Source organism: Triticum aestivum, chromosome 4A (assembly GCF_018294505.1).
Source record: "Triticum aestivum cultivar Chinese Spring chromosome 4A, IWGSC CS RefSeq v2.1, whole genome shotgun sequence".
Classification (NCBI taxonomy): Eukaryota; Viridiplantae; Streptophyta; class Magnoliopsida; order Poales; family Poaceae; genus Triticum; species Triticum aestivum.
In genome coordinates, this window is record NC_057803.1 from 726,393,151 (window position 1) to 726,406,593 (window position 13,443).

A 13,443-nucleotide genomic window follows, 5' to 3' on the forward strand; every position below is an offset into this window, starting at 1 on the left:
TTACGAATTGTATACCAATTTATGAACTTTTTTCCAAACTCATGAACATTATTTAAGTCATAATTTGTTTTGAAAATTCACGCACTTTTTTTTTTACAAATCCTCCAACATTTTGTTAATTCATGATCCTTTCTCTTGAAGCGGCATATCTTTTTCAATCCACGAACATTTTTTTGAAAACTTGAATTTTTTTTCTAACCTTTCTGATAGCTTTGGAATACAGGAACAGTTTTCCAATTCATAAACGTTTTTAATAACTATGGACATTTTTTCTGAAAATCTTTAAAATTTTAAAAAAATGTGAACATTTTTTTCTAGGAAAACTTGAACATCTCTCGAAATTTTGCAAATAATAATCAAATTCGAGAACAGTTTTTGATGTTTGTGAACAATTTTTTAAATGTAAGAACAATTTTTAAAATCCGCCATTTTCAAATTTGTGACCAATTTCTAAGTTTTGAGAATATTTTCTGATATAGGCAACATTTTTTGAATTTCTAATTTTTAATCCCTAACATATTTTTACAAATTTGGGATTCATGAAGATATTTCAAAGTTAAAAAAAGCAAAAAAGAAAAAAGGAACAAAAATATGAACATAACAGGGGCGCGCCAGCCCGCATTTAGGGCTGCCCCAAAGCGCGCACATGGGGAGGGAGGGGTGCGCGATTGCAGGGTTTGCGCCACTCCACGCAAGGAATAGGAGCACTATTTTTTATAACACAGTACAGACGCAGACACTCATAGCTACGGACATATAGTCACTCTATGAATGCACGCACACATGCACACCTACCCTATGAGCACCTCGAGAGACTGAGCCGGCACATCATATTGAGATTGATGAAGTCGTCACAGACGTCTTCATAGTCGACGGAATCGTCTCCTCCCACTGAACACACGTCACCGGAAGGCATGAAATGCATTGTGCTATGTAAATTAGTAGAAAATAAGATCACCAAGCATAAATTCTAGGTTGTATGAACAACACAATGCCACACTCCAAACATGAGGTCTCCAAGAAACAAACTAGTCTAAACTTGTTTGTCAATAATGCTAATTGTTTTGCACGGCAACCACAGCGCTTCTACTACTATCTTTAATTGGGCTTCACATAAGATTCACTGAACAACATCGTGTTGTACTCAAAAGAAAATGACGAGGAACAAACATATAATCTATAACTTTATGGAATACTAGGCTGTGAAGTCAATGCAACATTGTACCGATCCAACAACTTCAAACCAAGAGCATCATGACGGTTGGCATGTGTGCATATATACCGCCCCATCATCAGTGGAGAAGTAGCATCTATTTCCACTAGTTGGAACACTCTTCCATCACATTCAAATTTGTCGAAATTGACTAAAAAAGAGGAGCCAGACAGCCATGATAGACAATATATGGACATAAAAAAAATGGAAAATGATAACGGAGAATAAGAGACACCAGGAAAAAGGGGAGTGTTTTTATGCGGACCATGCACCAAGCAGGTTCTTGTGGGGTGAGGAACAGAAGTTTATTAAGATGGTTCACCATGGTTGCCCGTATGGTGACATCCAACTGATTCGCTAGGCATATAATGTTCTCAACTCTGTTGGCATGCTCACAAATGCTGAATTGCGGAAAGTCTTCTCCAGGTGGAACAAGGGTTCACTCCTCAGTTTCTCGGTCAAGATCACTTCCAATATAGTTGGTATCAACCAGACTGAATGCTCCTTGTTCGACAAGGTCTTGGACAAAATTGACATGAAGGCTGGAAATGGAAAATTGATGGTGCACTCTTCCATTGAGTCGTCCTTAGATGCAGGTTCCTTGGCAGGTTGAAGGATGAGCTTGTTTATATTCCCCGCTGGGTTTTCTAAGGGATAGCTGCCATTTGATAAATGCGTGTCAGTCATTTAGCAGTGCATGTATTGATGTATGCACAGGCGGAGCTCCCTGTAGGGCGCGGTTGGGCACTTGCCCTACCTTGAGTTTCGGCGATTTTGCCTTACGTATACATGTTCGATCGGTAAAAGATTTTTGGAAAAGAAAAATCACCGTGATACGTTTTTATTGCATAGTGATTGAACATGCCACACCCCTGGACACCTTATTGGGCCGTGGCCGGCAACACAACTAGCAAGTCACGCCATCACGCAATAGCGGTCCTCGATCGCTAATTAAGAAGCATCTTTGCAAAGGTCACTCTCACCTATTACGACAAGTGGTGCACATATAGTGCGCCATTTGTCGCGACCTATGAGTTTTCTTTTTTTTTGCAGATCCGTTTAATCAAAACGGTTTTTATCTCTTAAACCGCCAAATTTTGAACCGTTTTCACCGCTCGATTCCTCACGTCGAGATATTTAAAACTAGATCCCATGCTGACAGATTTTGATAAACATTTTTCTTTGCGAAAAACCGGACAAAAAGAAACCAAACCAGGAGCACACGTTTTTTCCTTTTCGAAAGAGGCACGACCGTGCCTCTCGCGGAAACAAATCCGTTCCTCTCACGGAAGCAAATCCGTACCTTTCGCGGAAGTAAAAAAAAAAGAAAACACATTTTTTCGTTTCCGAGAAGCACGGACATGCCTCTCGCAGTAGCAAACCCGTGCCTCTCGCAAAATCAAATATGTGCCTCTCGCGGAAGGAAAAAAAAGAAAACATATTTTTTTCGTTTTCGAGAGGCACGACCGTGCCTCTTGCGGAAGCAAACCCGTGCCTCTCGCGGAAACAAATCGGTAGCTCTCGCGGAAGAAAAAAATGTGTCTTTTGTGCAAAAAATTTGATTTTTTGTCCAAAAGCATAGAAAGACTTGTGGAAAACCGAAAAATTGGAAAAAAAAAGAAAACATCTAAAAAGCAAAAAACACATGCGAAAAAACCCCAGAGGGAGTGCCGAGAGCGCGACACGGGGCGGTGGCGCGCTCTCAGCTCACCCCAAGTGACCCTTGGACAGGCTCCGAACGAGCGCTCTTTGATTAGTTACTCCTGCCTTTTCTATTTGCCGCACGTTACGGCAAAGTGTTGCAGCAACACATAGGCAGCGATTGGTATCGAGCATACTCGGACGGCCCGTTTTGTACCAGTACGAGGGAGCTTTTTTGTTTCTGTTTTGGAACATTCTCGAGGTTTCTAGTCGGATTTTTCTGATTTTGAGAACTTTTAGAATTATCTTGAACGGTTTTTTCTTTTTATGGGTTTTTCCTTTTTCTTTTTGTTTTCTACTTCATTTTTACTATTTTATTTTTCATTTTTCTTTTATTTCACTTTAATTTTTTCATTTCTGATTTTGGGAACTTATAAATTTTTCTTTTTCAAGTTTACTTTTCTTTTCCAAAATTTATCCATTCTTTCTGATTTTTTCCTGTTTTCCAATACGGTTCGGAAAGTCCAAAAATGTTTAGAATTTTAAAACCTATTGCTTCTTCTCAAAATATGTTCTAAAATCCGAAAATGTTTAAATTATATTTTTTTCGAAAATGTTCATATTTTTATATTTTTTTCACAATTTAATAAATGTTTGTTAATTTCAGAATATAATCCTGTTCTCAATCTTTGTGCACAAATTGAAAAGATGTTTAAGGTTTAAAAAATTGCTCTCAAATTCAAAAGAATGTTCGGGTAATTTGGTAAAATATTCATGTTTGGGAAAAAATGTTTATAATGTCGAAAAAAGTTAGTGATTTTCAAAAAATGTTCCTGTTTGCATATTTTGTTCACAAATTCAAAATGTGCTCATGTTTTTAAAATTTGTTCACAAATTAAAAAAATATTTTGGGAATTATAGAAAATTTCATGTTTTTAAAAAATTATTATGATATGAAGAACTGTTTGTGATTTTCAAAAAATTGTCCAGTTTTTAAAATTTGTTTGCAAATTCAAAAGATGTTCATATTTTCTAAATTTGTTCGCAAATTAAGATTTTTTGGCGAATTTTATAAAATGTTCGCATTTTGAAAATATGTTGATAAATAAGATTTTTTCTTCTGTTTTTCAAAAAGTATTTGTATTTTGTATAAATTTTTGATATGTTGGAAAAATGTTCTTGTCTTCAATGTTGTTCCTTCTTTTGCCAAAAATGTTTGAGATTCCCCAAAAATGTTCATGTTTTTCCAAATGTTTGAGTTTGTTTTTTTCTTCAAAAGTTTCGTTATTCAAAAAATATGTAGTTTTTTCAAAAAGAAAATCACGTTTGAAATTTCATTAAAAGTTTTAAATTCTCACTGCCTATAATTATTTAAACTGGGTTGTCATTTTAGAGAACGAATCGTAGAAACTACAGTGGCTAGCGATTTGGTTCACTCCCTGGAGGTCATGTGTTTGAGTCCTCCATTTCACGTACTTCTTTTTTTGATTCTTTTTAAAGTTTTGTCCCAGTCGCTCGTTTCTTTAAGCACCATGCTGCAAATCTTTCACTAGATCGAGCTGGTTGCGGTGCGCAGCAGTGCGTGCGTGCTACCGCAAATGGGCCGGCCCAGGTTAGCTAAACCCTACGATGACTCTTTGCCGCAATAAGTGGTGTATACGACGTCTCCCAGCGGACCAGGCTCGCTTGACCCAGTCCACACCACGCCATGCTTCATACCCTCGCCCCGAGCAAGAGCGAGTCAACATGAACACGAACCCTAGTAGCGGACCAGGCGGACGTCGATGACAAGGAGTCCATCGTTGCCAAGGCGCATACCCTCCTCATATCAGGGTTGTGCCGACCCCCGCCAGCCATCCTCTCGGTTGCTGCTATGGCCGTGGCCAGCACAGGCTCGTCAGTCGCTCGTCCTCCGCAACACTGTTCCCTGAGCTCGTCCGTCACAACCGAGATGTATCGTGCGCCGCCGCTCCATGGCTACGGGCAGACACGGTTCTCCACCTCGTCGGACTGCAGCGTGGTCGCTCCGGCCACGCCCGGTGTCGGTGTCAAAACTAACATATCTCGGATAGGGAGGCCCAAGCTGTGCGTCTGAGGATCAATGGTAACTATGGACAAGGGACACAATGTTTACCTAGATTCGGGCCCTCTTAATGGAGGTAAAACTCTAGTCCTGCTTGATTATATTTGAGAGTATAGGGGTTACAAGAGTTGATCTACCTCGAGATCGATTTGGCTAACCCTAGATAGCTAGCCTAGCAATATTGTGATCCTGCCTCCGATCTAGCTAGCCTAAGGTTGTAAAAAGTCAGTTTTACAGAAAGGAATAATATATCCAGACACCTATACTTGCCATACACCGAGAGTCCGCACCGGACACGAGAGATAATGTTCTGTCTTGTATCTTGACGGCCCATCAGTCCGGCCCACACCAATAGACCGAACGCCCGAGGACCCCCTAGTCCAGGACTCCCACAGTAGCCCCTGAACCAGTCTTCAATGATGATATATTCGACGCTCAGATTGTCTTCGGCATTGCAAGGCGGGTTCCTTAAAGAATACACATCGGCTTTCCTCTGTAAAAGAATTGTATCTGGCTTTTCATAATAAACACAACCCTTAGCCGCGAAGGCAGGATAAAAAAATAAGAATAGTGTCTTTTACTGACAACTTTTTCGACAAAGCGTTAGACTTGACCCTTCGGCATTTTGAACCGTTTTCACACCCCGCCTTTCGTGTTTCGAGGCTACACCTCATTGGCACATCCTATCAAAACAGAGATCGTTCCCACTTAATACGGAAATGCATATCAATGATATTTGGGTAATCCAACGACGCACGCCTTCATTGGGAATAGGCGAGATTCAAGGCACGAGTGGGGGCGGTTGATATTTTTACTGCCTATAGGAGGGTAAGGGACTCCCACTTTCCTCCCCATGCCTTCACATCTCCTCATCTTTCCAATCTCCCAAGCTCTCTGCGCCCGCAAAGTCTCCGTCTTTCTCACCACCACCACCTACTCCGACCATGTCCGGAGCTGGCTCCAAAGGCAAGTGAGAGGCCTCCTCCGTGATGGATAAGGAGATAACAGATCTCCGGAGTGTGGGGTACCTCGCCGCTAATATCAAGCACCGGCTTCCCCCTGAAGGTCAAGTCATTCCCACTCCGGAGCCCGGCGAACAGGTCGTCTTCCTTCCCCACTTCCTTAGAGGGTTAGGTTTTCCACTCCACCCTTTCGTTCGCGGACTCATGTACTACTACGGACTAGATTTTCACGATCTAGCCCCGAACTCATTCCTCCACATATCGGCGTTCATAGTCGTGTGTGAGGCTCTCCTCCGCGTCCACCCACACTTCGACCTATGGCTCAAGGTCATCAACATGAAGCGGAAGGTGGTCGACGGGCAACCCGCGGACTGCAACAGAGCTATGATTAGCAAGCTGCCGAACACCACTTGTCCAAAGGGGGCCTTTGTGGAGACCGTGAAGATCTGGCAATAGGAGTGGTTCTATATCACCGGGCCGCGCCGCACTAATTGGGCGGCCATTCCGGAGTACAGATCCGGGCCCCCCATGAGGCTCGCCTCCTGGAACACGAAGGGCCACGACTGGGGGTCCTGGACGGAGGTGATGGCGCTGCAGACGCGCGTTACCAACGTGCCGGGGAAGAACGTTGGTCTAACCAACGTGGTTCAGATCATGCTCTTCCACCGCATTCTCCCCTGCCAGCGCCGGGCTTCCCCCATGTGGGATCACCGACTACATTGGCCTACATGTCATATCCGTCTCTTCCTTGCATGGGCATGGTGGTTAATGCTGTTATAGTTGCGGCTCGTGAGGGTCTTATCCATCTCGTTCCTTCTCTGGCTCTAAGTCAAGGACTACATGAGGCGCGCTGCGAATGTTGAATTGTAGATCGGCTCTAGGCCCATATAAGAAAATAATTCGTGGAAATTCTAAAGGCCCATTTGGGATTTCTTCACATGGTGGGTAATTTAGTACCACCTTGGAAGGAGAGTTGAGACCAATATGTAAGGGATTCTCTTTCACTTCAGATTGGAGAATAACAAGACATGTGGTACACGCGTGATCCTCTGCTTCCGGCAGCACGTGTGCACGATGTGTTTTCTAAATGAGTTAAGGATTGACCTATGTGAGGTGTGCACGTTATTTTTACTAGGTGAAAACGAATATTCCAGCGCATGTTACATGTGTGTAGGTTTAACATGAATTTACCCAGATTCCTTGAAAAAAATTCATAATTTACCCCATGCCCAGTGCACCCCGTCGGGCCTTCGTAGGCAAGTCTCTAACCTTAGTGGCTTTTCTGTCTTGCGGCTTCACCAGCGAACTCTCCAGGCGCTACTGCCCGATGATGGATCTCATACTGCACACCAACGACGGCATGCTCTCCGTGACATACACACCACCTACTACCACTCCAAGATTTTGTGGGGCCCCTATGATGGGCACTGGCCCCACCACCGTAGTGTGCGTCTGTAACACCTTCCCACTGCCCCGTGGGAGTGGTTGTTGTTCAGGAGCACCTGTTCACAATTATGCTAGGCATGATTTGGTGCATGGTGATGGGTTTGCTTCCATTGGATCTTCCGGAATTGACAACACATATTGTCTTTTTCATGATGCCTCCTAATCCCCCCCCCCCCCCCCCCCCCCCAATTTAGAATGTGACTGCTTACGTCATGTTGGTTGTCTTGTATATGATGGCCATATGAGAGTGGAATTTCTACTATGCACGTTCAAAAGCACATCTACCTCGGTGAATCCTAATACTCTTCGTGGGCCGAATATGTTCCTCGGCTTGGTGATGCTAGCATGCCCCATGTGTGTTTGTGAGGCTTTATTACAAGTTTTGGCTTGGTCCATCTTAATTGTCGCAATATAATGCAACAACTTGAGTACCTTTCACCCTGCCAAAAAAAACTTGAGTACGATTTCAACATTTCTTTTGATGCATCATATCTTTCTTTCATGTTGTCGCTTTATTGTCAAAACAGTGATCACGAGCTATATATATATATATATATATATATATATATATATATATATATATATATATATATATATATATATAACAAAATTGAAATGAAATGTCAACTAGATGATAAGTAAACACAGAGGCACAAGTAGGATTTGTTTACTGGGGCGCCAAGCCAAGCTAGTAAAAAACACAATGAAAAAATAACTATCACAATATGCTGCCTCAGGTTAAGAGAAAAAAACCACTAAATTTGGATTAGCTTACTTGAAATAATGTATAAACATCAATTTGTTTGTGCAATGGCCAATAATCTGATTCTTTTTATCAAAGTGGCTTAGCTACTAATTTTCTTTCAATGTAGATTGTCATGCAGTGTAGTCATCTCCCGTTTTATTTTGGGGACTCAAAGTAACATGGTTAAAACTGAATTCCTCTTTATTGCGTTTGGCAGTGTATTTCTGTTCATAGATGTTAAACTACAAGTTTCGGAATTAGCATTATATGGGAGATAACTGAAAGAAATAGAATATGTTGAGTATTTTTGACATGCAAGATCAAAATTGACAAATATTAGTTCGTAGACAATATAGATAGTGCTAACTATGGGTAATTGCTTAGTTAGTGGCTGGAGAATGTGATTCAGTGCAGCCATTGGACATTGGCAGGTCATCGTCCTAGCACCGACGAATGATTCACATTTGACTGCTAGAACGGAGGCAAGAGGCGACAGAGGTGAAGGGCTACTACAACACAACACTGGTTAAATCATGGGCCCAGGGATACACATCGGCCTTCTAAACTAGAAAGGAGAATAATAGTAATTTTTAGGGTTGTCGCAAACATAGGTTAACCCAAAATCACAAATTAAGGTGTACCCCTTACAAAGGTCACACTCACATCCTCTGGTGGTGTCAAGTGGCGCACCTTATGCATGACATTTGTCACAACTTGGGAGTTTTGTGCTTTTTTTGTTAGATTCTTTTTCTCAAAACGTTTATCTCTTGAATCATGCATCCAGATCGTGAATCATTTTCACCATCATTCCCCATGTCAAGATCTTCAAGACTAGATCTCATGTTAATAGGTTTGAAGGAACTTCTTTTCCAAAAAAAGAATCGTAGTCAAGGAAACAAAATGAAAAGTAAAAAAATGAAACCAGGAAAAACCGGAAACATTAAGAAAAAAAATGAAAACACAACTGTGCTTTTCATTTCTTGTAAAAGCACAACTTTGGTTTTTCACTTTTTGGGAAGCACAATTTTGCTTCACGCGAAAACAGAACTGTGCTTTTCACTTTCGAAAAGCGCAGTTTTGCTTCACGCGAAAACACAACTGTGCTTTTCACTTTCAAAAAGCGCACTTGTGCATCACCATGAAACATAGTTGTTCTTTTTCACACTCTGTGCTGCAGGCAAGAGTAAACATAGGGAAAATAACAAAATCTATAAACCAAAAAATGCATCCTAAAATCAAAATGTATCATGCTTCTACGTGTGAGCTCAACGCACGACATGCGGCGGGGCTAGGCACACCAGACGACACACTGGAGAGGCTCATGCGGTGTCTGTGGATTAGTCTCTCCCACATTATATCATGGGAGAGCTGTTGCGCTTCGCTAGGGCCCATGAAGGCCGCCTACGAAAACAACTAGTCACGAGTGAGCTTCCTGATGGGTCTTTTCTTTTTTCTGCTTTATATACGTTAGGGAGATAGGGGGGGGGGGGTCAAGTGTGTTATGGTAAATTACGTACTACATGTTCAGCTTTTGCTCCCCCGAAATAAACATGTTGCTTCCCCCGCTCGGCTTCACCACTTTTTTAGGAGGGAGGGGGGGGGGGGGTGACGCACTCCATCGATGACGAGGCATACACACCCAAGACCCTAGGCGTCGTGCCGGTGCTTCCCCTGCATCGATCCGAGGAGCCTAGCGTTACAAATTCAGAGTCAGAAAGGGGGTGTTGAAAATACAACGGGAGAGAAATCGACAGTCGATCGCGGAGGCCAGTGCAAGGGAGAGGAAGTGCAGGTGCGATGTGGCGGGAGAGAGGAGAGGATGTCGCCGTAGGTGAAGCGGCGCTCGCCATCGCCGGCGTGGACGACGGAGAGGCGGTGTGTGTTACCAACACGCGGCACGGTCGAACGCGTGATAGATGCAACACGGATACTCCCCAGCCGCTGTCGGCGCCACCGCTCTTACGCCGACGTGAGATTTTGGGTCGCCGCCTCGCCGCGAGCTGGTAGAGAAGTAAAGCAAACTGAAACCCAAAGTGGATGCAGACGCGCAGACCCGCCTCCGCAGCTTACTCCAGTGCGGAGAATGCGTCTTTGAGTCTCTGTTTGCATACATAACTGCTTTCCCCAACGCAAAACATCTGGTAACAGGCATAGAAAACATCTGGTAACTCGTTATGAAAAAGATTGGTACCTCATTATAAAAATGTGGCGATCATGTGTTGGAAATCTGGTAACTAGTGTGGATGGAAAACCATTCAGCCGAAACATGTCAACATGGGATCTTGTTTTCAAGCCCTCGTAGAACCAAACTTGTCAGTGAACATGGATCACCAATTAAATTAACGGTTTATGAGATAAATCATTTAGAACATAACTTTATTAGTTACAATGATGATGACAACATAAGGTGGATGATTCCTACATGCACTAGAAACCAATCCCCATCTAAGACAAAATGGGGCACGACGTCCCCACCTAGATTTCCTCTACCATTAAAAAAGTGCATTAATTACATAATTTAGTGAAACTGTGATGTATGATTCTTTGTCATTCACATACTGAATATGGACCTTTTTCCAAAAGAAAGCATATCGAATATGAACCAGAATAATGGAAACCAATGATTGATATGTCGGGCATCGTGTCCGAAACACACTTTAAGAATTATATAGCAGGTTACTATGTGTGGACTGTCGATATTTAGGAACTTGATGTATTTTCTTCCTAAAAAAATCCATATCTGCTTTTCTTTCTTTTTTCTCTTTATTTAATATAAGCAATCGGTGCATTCACCGATGCATAGTTTCACATTCTATTTATGTTCATCTACTATCACTCAAGACTATCTCCTCGCTTTTTCTTCAGTTTCCTCAAATTTGAGTGTGATGCAAGTGTTCCAACTAGTAGAAGTGGATGCTACTGTTTAAGTCATGATGGGGCAGTATATATGTGTGCCGCACACGCGTGCACACACACCAAACATCATGATATTCATTGTTGGAAGTTGTTGGCTCAGTGCAATTTTGCATTGATATTATGTAAAGGTTTAAAACTCTATAGGAAATGTTTATGGTGCTTCTTCTTTGGTGTTAGAAAAAGATATTGTGCAGGAAATGGTTATGGTGATTGTTGTATGAAAAAAATGGCATATCTCATTATGGACATATGAATACATGACGTGTTCATAAGACATTGAATAATTGCTCTCCCACAACCCACATTTTCAATTTTTAGCCTCCTCCCATTTTTGCTCATCGGGTGTTCATAAAAAAAGTTTTTGATTTCTGGTGTGATCAATACCATTATGAACCAATTTGAAAAAAAATTCCAGATCCTTCCAAAACCAACTTTTTTGAACTACATAAAGGCTAGTAATATCATCACCCCTTTCATGATTACTCATGTTCATAGTTGAACAATTTTTTTGGACAGTGTCTATACACCTGAACTAGGTAACACAAGAATTGTACTGTAAATGATGGCAAAAGAATTTTGTGAGAATCATATGACACAACGAGCAAGCAACAGTGTATTTAGAACATATGATCCACACACCCCGCTATAATTTTGAGCCTCTTAGATTGTGATGGATGAATAATTGATGATTGGTGTGGGAACTTAAATAGTATTATAGATCATGTAAGGCGTCTCCATGATTTGATTCTACAAGTTGAAAGGCTGCTTGCATATTCTAATTAATGTATCAAGGGAACAAAGTAAATTATAAAAAAGATGAAAGGGTTGTAAATTGTGAAAACTTGTGAGCTTGACATAAAAATCCATTGCTTCAGTCTACTACATTATGTTATGATGCCAATCTGATCATGTTATAATGAGTAAGTTGGCTTTTAGAATTCCTTGCTGGTACTTGGTTTGGAGGGTGTGGGTATTAAAAACACTATGTCAGGTTAGAAGGAAACCTTCCGCTTTATGGTTTCCATGACCCTGCATCCTTCGTCAACTCCATTCAGAAGCCACGTGTCGTCATCATGCTTGTCAAGGCCGGTGCTCCGGTTGACCAGACCATCACAACACACCTGGAGCAGGGTGACTGCATCATTGATGGAGGAACTGAGTGGTATGAGAACACAGAAAGGAGTGAGAAGGTGATGGATGAGCGTGGACTCCTCTACCTCGGGATGGCTGTTTTCGGAGGAGAGGAGGGTGCCCACCATGGCCCCTCCATGATGCCTGGAGGCTCACTGGAGGCGTACCAGTACATTAAAGTCATTCTTCTCAAGGTGTCTGCTCAGGTCCCTGACAACGGCTGGCGTGTCACATACATTTGGAAGGGTGACTCAAATACTTTGTTAAGATGGTTCACAGTGGTATTGAGTAAGATGACATGCAAATGGTCGATGAGGCATATGGCATTCTCAAGTCAGTTGGTAAGCTCACAAACGGTGAGATGCAGCAGGTTTTCGCCGAGTGGAACAAGGGTGAGTTCCTCAGTTTCTTGGTCGAGATCATTGCTGATATCTTCAGCATCAAGGATGAACAGGGTGAGGGCTACTTGGTCGACAAGGTCCTGGACAAGACCAGGATGAAGGGAACCGGGAGTGGATAGTTTAGCAGGCTGATAAGCTCCCTGCGGCTGCTACTAGTCCTACCACCGAGGCGTCCTTGGACTCCAGGACCTCAAGGTTCCTCAGCGGGCTGAGGGATGAGATGGTGGCTACTTCTAAGATCTTCTAGGGTGACTACAATAGCGAAGAAACTGTTGACAAGGCACATTGTGCAAGGATGTGAGGAAAGCCCTCTACGCCTCCAAGATCTGCAGCTACGCCCAGGCCCTAAACATCATCAAGGACAAGAGCACAGAGAAAGGATTGAGCTTAAACCTTGGCGAGCTGGCCAGGATCTGGAAGGGCGGGTGCAGCATCCGCGCCAGCACTAGTAGAAAACAGGGCACCAGTCCCGGTTCTGAAGTGCCTTTAGTCCCGGTTCTACAACTGAGACTAAGCAATCGGGACTAAAGGCCCTCAATTTTAGTCCCGGTTGTCTTACGAACCGGGACTAAAGGAGCTCCACGTGGCCGCTGTGGGGATCCCAGGCAGGAGGACCTTTAGTCCTGGTTGGTAACAACAACCAGGACTAAAAGGCAGCCATGCATCAGCAGCTGCCAAGCGCTGTTTTTTTGAAAGGAGGGGTTTAGGGGTTTCATATTGTGTTTCCCCCTTTTCTTTTTGTGTTTACCATTCGAATCTTTTACATTTAGGGTTTTCGTTTTTATTTTATGTTTTTCATTCAACTCGGCGCTAGGTACTACATATAGCAATGAAGGAACCATTACACAACATCGTCAGGAATATATAGAGAGAAGTGACCTCTCTTTATCCATGCTTGTCAAAAA

The 13,443-nt window shown here is 42.6% G+C and overlaps 1 pseudogene; it reads left to right on the forward strand.

The window, feature by feature from the left end:
• The first annotated feature begins 6,427 nt into the window (after positions 1–6,427).
• On the forward strand, positions 6,428–13,066 carry LOC123084429 (6-phosphogluconate dehydrogenase, decarboxylating 1-like; annotated as a pseudogene).
• Positions 13,067–13,443: the final 377 nt, after the last annotated feature.